The following is a 10108-nucleotide window of genomic DNA, read 5'->3' as shown; positions in this document are numbered from 1 at the left end:
TGATAGAGAAGATCTATGCTGATGGCTCCATAACTCACTTTAACGACGAAGAATTCAGTCACATAATGTTCTTCGATGGATGCTTTGTTCTGAATAACATTTATTGCGTTGTAAATAACAATTACAATGATGAGTTGTTGACATGTCGCCATGTTGAACATTATTTATTGAGAGACTTATTCTTGCTTTAGAACCTACTCCTATACGTGGTTCTAATGGAATTGATGAGCTTGAGATGTGGCACCCCGCCGAACACTAACACAAATCCCCATGTCAGATTTCAAGGTACGAGGTGGCACCTCGAAATTTCGGCATGGTCTCCTCTGTTTATGTTAGCATTCCAAGGCGATTCAACCTGCTCCTGATAAACGACATACAATCCTGCATATAACAAACAAAATATAATACTAGCGGAAGCCTATATACGTCTAATAATGTCCGATAGATCAGAGTGCGGAAGAAGAAAATTATATACAGGATTATACAAAATTCCTCACTCTAACATAATTCCTAACACTCAAGACAGAATCCATAAGACTACCTGGAGAAACTGACACCACTAGGGGGTATAGCCCTAATACTTACCAGGTGACGGACTCTGGTTGTCTATCTGACCAACCAGATGATCATCGCTCTTGTTCTACACTTGTTTCGCCAAGCTTCAGATCTGAAACTAAAAAAAATGGAGAAGGAAAGGGTGAGTAACAATGGTTACCCAGTAAGGAAGCAACAATTTCTGCCAATAACCTCTCCTAACATGAACGAATAAACATACTGAATCATTTTAAAATAAACAAAATTTTACAGAAGAAACCTACGATTAACTGGTATATATAGCCAGGGATGAGCAACTAAACATTTTAAAACTCACATTACATCGATCAGCAGTACTCACTATAACATTCTCTTTTTATACAAATCTAATTGATCAAATGGAAATAATAAACATGCATTTCATTTTATATATCAAAATAAGCAACAGATACATAATACACAATGGTGGAGTATTGGAATTAGAGTGTTGGGATTCACGACTGGATCGCTCCCAGTCGGGACATGATGTTACAATTTCTCTCTGACTTTTAGTTCCTGATTTTGTGGCCGGTCGCTGCACTTACCACGTTTGGTTGACCATTTATCCGGCTCAGGCTGGCCGTTTGACGTGACCGTAAGCAATGGGTCTCTTTTCGATGTGTCAGAACGTTCGACTACTATAGATTGTTAGTGATCACTGACTAATCATCTTCGTCTATGCCTATCAGGCGTGCAAGTGATTCCCAAATATACAAACCATTCGTATACGACCACCTTTACATTACAAGTTCACTGGTAAAGATAGAGAGGAATAAACCCGGATTCCAGTTGTGACTCCACTCTCATACGCGTCCCATACCACGTATGAGTTTGGTGGTCCCTACCGTACATCCCAGGATAGTACACCACTCCGGATGATATGATGCACTATCCCTTCAGGCATTCACAAACTCTTTAACAGCTCACAAAATAGCTACTTATATATATTATTTTCATTTGAAAACAAAAGAGAAATTAACAATACAAGGTTGAGAATAGATATCCAGTTTCCTACCATGCAAGTGTGGCCACCCGGCCTAAAATAAATAACATAACAGAGCGCCTCGCGCTAACAGAAAGTAAATAAACATGCAACCAGTAACATTATCCCTGGATATCCGTTCACCAACCTACATACAACACAACAACGTAAAATGCAGACATCACCCCTCGGGTGTGACTCTGACATTTTACCGTTTCATACCCTTTTTCCCTTTTTTCGACTTTTACAGTTTTCAATCTCTTCATAAAATATCCATTTTCTGATATTCATCAACTCAATATGAGTTCATTGAATATTAAATCACATTTTTCAACTATAGAATTTATTTCTATCAATAATATTGAAAAAAAATACAAATTTCATATCAAAACGGGGTCCGAGCAGTGCACAAGACCCAATTTATGGCAATAACCCGTTAAAATACCCTACCCACGTATAATTTATTAAAAAATACAATTAAACATATCAAACATGCAATTTCTGGCGTGAATTTTTTGAAATAACAAAAGAATTCTATATTTCGGAAATACATCCAAATTTTTTTTCAATAAAATCCTAAATGCAATTTTCACAATCTACGATTACTAATAGAAATTGAGAGTTCCTTACAATCTCTAGGCGAAAGGATCAAAGTGTGTGCGCGAAAATCAAGGCGATCGGCGCGGAAATCGAGACGGGCCGAACTTCGAAGCGGCTGATTTTTGAAATCGACCTGGTGGTTTCGAAGATCTCGATGTGCTCGTCTCTTCTCCCTTCTACGGCGAAAAGCGGTTTGACCTCGAAATCGATGAAAATCGAGGTCGAAGTTACGAAAATCTCCATATAAAAATACGGCTGATTTTTGACTATACGGGGTGAAAAATACGAGAAAACGGAAGGAATTTGGTTGGGTTATGTAGAGAATGAGGCTGCGGGCGTTTCTCCCTTCTGCGTCGAAAGACGGTTTGACCCCGAAACGGACGAAATCCGAGGTCAAAGTTTCAAAATTTCCGTATCCAAATACGGCTGATTTTTGACGATATTGGATGAAATAGAAAGTGAAACGAAGAAAGGTTGGGTGGGTTTTGTAGAGAACGTAGCTGCGGACCTTTTTCTCTTCTGCGGCGATCGTCGAAAATGGACCGTTTGCGAGAGATCTGAAGTGGAAAAATCGGAGGAAAAACAAATTTCTTTTTTTTTTCGCTTTTTTTTTTCGCACTGTTTGGACGAGTGGGGAAGATGAGATTAAAAAAAAAAAATTTATATTATTTATATAATATTTGGGACGAATTCGGTATTTCGCCTATTGTTTTGATCGACGATAACTTAGTCATTCGGTCTCCAAAACTGACAAACGAATACTCTATTTCGCCTAATTTTTCATTCCGGATCTAATGGTATAGTCAATTTCTACAAATTATGTCTCCATCAAAAATTTACATTTTTGGCCTGACGTGACCCATAAACTTGATGTCGTTTTCGTTTTTGGCGATAATTCAACTTCCTGATCTCCAAAAATGACAAATAAATAGTCTATGTTGAATAATTTTTCGTTATGAACCCAATGGTATGATCGAATTTTAAAAATTATTCCTCTAACAAAAAGTCACTGTTTTAGCCTGGTCCGACCCGGTAATCGAGGATTTTGCAATTTTTATATTCGGACTCGCATTTGAGCATGCTTATAGGCTAAACTATGTTTTTCGATCATTTTGAATCTAATGGTGAGGTCAGATTCTATTAAAAATGATCAAAACAAGATCTCACAGTTTTACCTTAAGTCTCACTTTCAAGATTTTCTTAAAATTCCACTATTTATTTTCCTCGAGATACGAATTAAAAATTTGGGGTGTTACATTCTCCCCCCCCTTAATAAAAATTTCGTCCTCGAAATTGAAATCATACCTTATTGAGCTTTTTCGATTACTATCTATTCTTAGTCCCAAGACAATCTCATTTATAATTCATAACCTTATGTCTCCCATATTCCGTCAACCCAATACATTCATTAATTAATCACTTCAATTCAACTCATACTCCAACTAATCTATTATATGTATAACCCTAAGATAACAATCAATTCACCTTGTATCACTTTCTCATCAATGTCTATCAACAACAATCCCTTCACATCTTCTTTATTCTTCATCCTTACTTCTCTCATCAATTACATCGTCTATTATGTTTTACTCATAATTATTATGAATATTACTCCCCAAAGCATAGTCTTACCGCAAACACGCCACTATCTTTATATTCAATTCAATATTACATTTCTACTTATTGTGATATTTCCTCAAAACCTCTGTCATAACCTTTATCATTTAAAATCTTACTCGAGGGGATAAATCCTACATCTATTTTTTCACAATTCTATTAAGTCATTATTAATGCAACATTGTCACAAGATTATTCTTTCTCACATTTTACATCGACCCACCTCCTAACTTATACTCTACTAAATCTCTTTAGGATGGATGTGGGCACAGGTAGGTAGTAGCCGCTGCTTCTACGGAATCATAATCATTACTTATAACTCTTTCATTTCAAAGAGTGAAAAGGAACCACGATCGAAGTCTTGAAGTGAGCGCTTGTCTATAGAAAGCATTGATCACGTAACGAGAACGATAATAATGAATTCTTCTACTGGAAGGCAATCGTGAAAGGAGAAAGCAAAAGAAGAGTTAGAATCGACACCGAGGATAGATAGATAAAAGGAAAAAGATGATCTATCTTTTCAAAGGAGGAGAATCGATTCAAAAGTGTAAAGCAAGAGCTGCTTTATCTAATAGTTCAGTCGTTAGGCCTCCCAAAGTTAAGCCATCTTCAATCGAAAAGAGAGATACGCAACTCCCTGTGTTGATATTCGAGGAAGTAGCTCTCAATATGAAGGATATACAAGAAACACCTGCTTATCTACTAGCGTAATATATGGGTAATTGACTAGACTATTGATATAAAGACTAGCGTACCAATTGAACATCACTTGTCTTTTCACACTTTACAATTATTCTAATACCTATTTTGCAAGTTCTTAAATGATCTTCCAAAAATCTTATTCTTTCTTCGCAAGGCCTTCCAATGGTATAAATAATTTCATTACTTGACCTGTGTCAGTGGTTTCTAGTCTAGCAAGTGTGCAAACTTTTCACAGAATTATATAATCTAGAGGAACCAATATTGAGTAAAACTCCATGTTCTAACATTATAATTAGAAATTGTATCTTCCAAAACTTCGTTGGAGACATGTACTTTCTCCTGGGTCACAATCCTTGCTCGCGACTGTGATAGAGGGCATTATTTCCTAATATGTTCCACCTGACCACACACGTAACAATGTCAATAATTTTTTCTTTGTAGATCTCTGTGGAGTAGGCAGTTGGTAGACTGGGGTTTGTAAGCTCTGAACCTACCTTGTTGATTCCTTTGGCCTTATTGGTATCATTGGAGCTCCAATTGCTCTCTAACTCAGCGATAGAAAACTCTACAACTCAGTAGTGGATGAGTTCTATATTCGGAGGAGATTGGCCTCGAATACATCAGTTTCTTGTCCGGATCTGATCTGGGAGGAAAAAAAATCTGAGGTCGACTAATTTGCCCCTTGGAGGTCTGTAACTTTATCTCTTCTCGTTTTATCTTTTACGTTCGATTTATCGTATCTCTTTAATTGGTAGTCTCAATCATTGACCTCCTGGCCCTTAGGTAGGGTTATAGTCCACTAAAGAATCTACGGGCCTTTTGCAAATCTGTTTGGATAAGTTCAGGCGCATATCATGACAACCTAATGAATATCATATTATATTCGGCAATCGATAGATTACCCTGCACTAATCTCAAAAACTCCTAGTTTTTGATTTCTCGAGCAATCTCAAATATAAATCTATCAACAAATATCCTCTCAAATTCTACCCACTCAAACGATCCATCTTCCAATATATTCCTCTCAAACGTTACTAATGACTGGCATCCCCATCCAACTAGAATATAGTCACCATTATCCACTGATTTCTTGGGTACTACATGACATTGAAAATCTTTCAAATCTTCAAAAACCAGTCATTGACCTCAACCAGTTGGAAAAGTTCCCAAATCTCGATAGACGTAATCGTTGAAAATTATACAACCACATCCTTGGATTTACCTGTCCTTTGGGCTGGGGAATTCTCTTATTCTTCAAAGGCACGACTTTGTGGTAATGGTCTCTAAGGTTGAATAGTATTTCCATTTTGCGAAGAAGTCCAGCGCTTCCTCATTTCTTGGATTTAGTGGTGTGCCTTACAATCGTGGTAAGTCTTGTACCATCTCTCACTTTCGATCGCTAGTCTTGTCTGTTCGGGATGGCACGAATATGTTATCAACTTTATTTAAATCTGGTGGCCTTATTGTTCTTTCAATTGGTTTGTCTAACATCTTTTGAGGCACACATCCTTAATCGATTGATATCAACCCGAACATTATTCTCTTTTATATCCCAATTTACCACATTCGTAATATATCACAATTCTTCTTTTCAACTGATTTAGTGGTATATGTTGTTTCTTATAAATTTCTTCCATCCATTGAGTGGGTATGTTTATCATCTCGCTCCTCAAGTATGATTATTTTTCCTATGAATTTGTTAGTTTCGTAATTATTTGTCTCTTATTAGATACTAATTGTCTTCCTTCTATTTGACTTCGAGGTGGTGATGGTTGTGTTATTCATATTTCTTCTCTAAACTTGTCATGAGACTCAGCCACCTGTCCGATGAATGACATTAGCTGTGCCATCGGGTTAGTGGTCTGATCTAGAATTTGTCTTGTCTCTGTTACATTTCGGCCTCTACCTTGTCTATTCCTCTCGCTTGTGTTTATCCGTAATAAGGCACGTATCAAAATAAGGCCAAAACCACTCTTACGTAACTATGAATTTGTACCGTAGCTTGAAATTTAGTAATGGACCCCATTTCCATTACTAACAGAACAAATCAAGAATCCTATCCTAGGCTTACAAGGCTCTATAAACATCTAGACACGGAAGAACTCATAATTCCAATACGGAATTACTAATGAGCTCGGATACCGAATTCCTATTGACACTTTATGATTATCGCTCTAATATATGTGGTATCAGCCAACTCTTCAAAACATAGCAGATCAGTATCCCATACGGATCTAATACTATGATCTGATACCATCTGTGGCGCCCCGCCGAACACTAACACAAATCCCCATGTCAGATTTCAAGGTACGAGATGGCACCTCGAAATTTCGGCATGGTCTCCTCTGTTTATGTTAGCATTCCAAGGCGATTCAACCTGCACCTGATAAACGACATACAATCCTGCATATAACAAACAAAATATAATACTAGCGGAAGCCTATATACGTCTAATAATGTCCGATAGATCATAGTGCGGAAGAAGAAAAATTATATACAGGATTATACAAAATTCCTCACTCTAACATAATTCCTAACACTCAAGACAGAATCCATAAGACTACCTGGAGAAACTGACACCACTAGGGGGTATAGCCCTAATACTTACCAGGTGACGGACTCTGGTTGTCTATCTGACCAACCAGATGATCCTCGCTCTTGTTCTACACTTGTTTCGCCAAGCTTCAGATCTGAAACTAAAAAAAATGGAGAAGGAAAGGGTGAGTAACAATGGTTACACAGTAAGGAAGCAACAATTTTTGCCAATAATCTCTCCTAACATGAACGAATAAACATACTGAATCATTTTAAAATAAACAAAATTTTACAGAAGAAACCTACGATTAACTGGTATATATAGCCAGGGATGAGCAACTAAACATTTTAAAACTCACATTACATCGATCAGCAGTACTCACTATAACATTCTCTTTTTATACAAATCTAATTGATCAAATGGAAATAATAAACATGCATTTCATTTTATATATCAAAATAAGCAACAGATACATAATACACAATGGTGGAGTATTGGAATTAGAGTGTTGGGATTCACGACTGGATCGCTCCCAGTCGGGACATGATGTTACAATTTCTCTCTGACTTTTAGTTCCTGATTTTGTGGCCGGTCGCTGCACTTACCACGTTTGGTTGACCATTTATCCGGCTCAGGCTGGCCGTTTGACGTGACCGTAAGCAATGGGTCTCTTTTCGATGTGTCAGAACGTTCGACTACTATAGATTGTTAGTGATCACTGACTAATCATCTTCGTCTATGCCTATCAGGCGTGCAAGTGATTCCCAAATATACAAACCATTCGTATACGACCACCTTTACATTACAAGTTCACTGGTAAAGATAGAGAGGAATAAACCCGGATTCCAGTTGTGACTCCAATAATACCACGCGTTCCCATACCACGTATGACGCGTCCCATACCACGTATGAGTTTGTGGTCCCTACCGTACATCCCAGGATAGTACACCACTCCGGATGATATGATGCACTATCCCTTCAGGCATTCACAAACTCTTTAACAGCTCACAAAATAGCTACTTATATATATTATTTTCATTTGAAAACAAAAGAGAAATTAACAATACAAGGTTGAGAATAGATATCCAGTTTCCTACCATGCAAGTGTGGCCACCCGGCCTAAAATAAATAACATAACAGAGCGCCTCGCGCTAACAGAAAGTAAATAAACATGCAACCAGTAACATTATCCCTGGATATCCGTTCACCAACCTACATACAACACAACAAGGTAAAATGCAGACATCACCCCTCGGGTGTGACTCTGACATTTTACCGTTTCATACCCTTTTTCCCTTTTTTCGACTTTTACAGTTTTCAATCTCTTCATAAAATATCCATTTTCTGATATTCATCAACTTAATATGAGTTCATTGAATATTAAATCACATTTTTCAACTATAGAATTTATTTTATTAATAATATTGAAAAAAAATACAAATTTTATATCAAAACGGGGTCCGAGCAGTGCACAAGACCCAATTTATGGCAATAACCCGTTAAAATACCCTACCCACGTATAATTTATTAAAAATACAATTAAACATATCAAATATGCAATTTCTGGCGTGAATTTTTTGAAATAACAAAAGAATTCTACATTTCGGAGATACATCCAAATTTTTTTCAATAAAATCCTAAATGCAATTTTCACAATCTACGATTACTAATAGAAATTGGGAGTTCCTTACAATCTCTAGGCGAAAGGATCAAAGTGTGTGCGCGAAAATCGAGGCGATCGGCGTGAAAATCGAGACGGACCGAACTTCGAAGCGGCTGATTTTTGAAATCGACCTGGTGGTTTTGAAGATCTCGATGTGCTCGTCTCTTCTCCCTTCTACGGCGAAAAGCGGTTTGACCCCGAAACCGATGAAAATCGAGGTCGAAGTTACGAAAATCTCCGTATAAAAATACGGCTGATTTTTGACTATACGGGGTGAAAAATACGAGAAAACGGAAGGAATTTGGTTGGGTTATGTAGAGAATGAGGCTGCGGGCGTTTCTCCCTTCTGCGTTGAAAGACGGTTTGACCCCGAAACGGACGAAATCCGAGGTCAAAGTTTCAAAATTTCCGTATCCAAATACGGCTGATTTTTGACGATATTGGATGAAATAGAAAGTGAAACGAAGAAAGGTTGGGTGGGTTTTGTAGAGAACGTAGCTGCGGACCTTTTTCTCTTCTACGGCGATCGTCGAAAATGGACCGTTTGCGAGAGATCTGAAGTGGAAAAATCGGAGGAAAAACAAATTTCTTTTTTTTTTCGTTTTTTTTTTTTTTCGCACTGTTTGGACGAGTGGGGAAGATGAGATTAAAAAAAAAAAATTTATATTATTTATATAATATTTGGGACGAATTCGGTATTTCGCCTATTGTTTTGATCGACGATAACTTGGTCATTCGGTCTCCAAAACTGACAAACGAATACTCTATTTCGCCTAATTTTTCATTCCGGATCTAATGGTATAGTCAATTTCTACAAATTATGTCTCCATCAAAAATTTACATTTTTGGCCTGACGTGACCCATAAACTTGATGTCGTTTTCGTTTTTGGCGATAATTCAACTTCCTGATCTCCAAAAATGACAAATAAATAGTCTATGTTGAATAATTTTTCGTTATGAACCCAATGGTATGATCGAATTTTAAAAATTATTCCTCTAACAAAAAGTCACTGTTTTAGCCTGGTCCGACCCGGTAATCGAGGATTTTGCAATTTTATATTCGGACTCGCATTTGAGCATGCTTATAGGCTAAACACTATTTTTCGATCATTTTGAATCTAATGGTGAGGTCAGATTCTATTAAAAATGATCAAAACAAGATCTCACAGTTTTACCTAAGTCTCACTTTCAAGATTTTCTTAAAATTCCACTATTTATTTTTCCTCGAGATACGAATTAAAAATTGGGGTGTTACATTCTCCCCCCCTTAATAAAAATTTCGTCCTCGAAATTGAAATCATACCTTATTGAGCTTTTCGATTACTATCTATAGTATCTCATTTATAATTCATCTTATGTCTTATTCCGTCAAACCAATACATTCATTAATTAATCACTTCAATTCAAACTCATACTCCAACTAATCCCAAGATAA

This window comes from Akebia trifoliata, chromosome 15 (genome assembly GCF_017979445.1).
Source record: "Akebia trifoliata isolate Shusen 1 chromosome 15, ASM1797944v1, whole genome shotgun sequence".
NCBI lineage: Eukaryota > Viridiplantae > Streptophyta > Magnoliopsida > Ranunculales > Lardizabalaceae > Akebia > Akebia trifoliata.
The sequence above is the reverse complement of the archived record's forward strand: the minus strand, read 5'-3'. Positions refer to the sequence as shown.